This window comes from Plasmodium reichenowi, chromosome 6 (assembly GCF_001601855.1).
Source record: "Plasmodium reichenowi strain SY57 chromosome 6, whole genome shotgun sequence".
Lineage (NCBI taxonomy): Eukaryota > Apicomplexa > Aconoidasida > Haemosporida > Plasmodiidae > Plasmodium > Plasmodium reichenowi.
Window position 1 is genome coordinate 245,410 of NC_033651.1, and position 808 is coordinate 246,217.

The window sequence follows — 808 nt, forward strand, 5'->3', positions numbered from 1 at the left end:
TAAAAAATAATAAAAATATAATAATATATTTATATATAAAATAATAATAAATTTATATAAATAAATTTTTTTTTTAATTAAATATATACATATTATTTATAATTTTTTTTTTTTTTTTTTTTTTTTTTTTTTTTTTTTTCTGATAAATTTATACATCAAAGAGAGAAGAAAATATTAAGAATGAATATAAAAAAAAAAATTTATAAATAAAAACAAATAAAATGAGTATCATATATAACCTTACATATATTAAAATATATATATATATATATATATATATATATATATTTATATATTTATTTATTTATTTATTTATTTTATATATTATATACCTATATAGAATAAGTCTATTCTTCATTTCGTATAATATATCATAATGAATAAAAGTTCGTATTCATATTTTCATTTTGTAATTTTTTTTTTGTTTTTTTTTTTTGTGTGATATATTCTGTTTCTTCATATATTTATTTTTTATAATTTATAAATCCCGTTTTTTAAATTTTTGTAAGTTCATAAAAAAAATGTCTTTTTTTATCTACATATATATATATATATATATATATATATATATATATATATTATATATATATATTTACCAATTATTATATTAAACAAAAAAAAATATATGTATATATCTATATATATGTGACTATGCAATTACTATCACAATAAACATATTGTTTATATATAATTAATATAAATATAAAAAGATAAACATTATGTATATTTTTTATTAAATATTATGAGAGTAGGAATATATATCCTAGTAATTTAATTTTTTTTTTTTTTTTTTTTTTTTTTTTGGTTT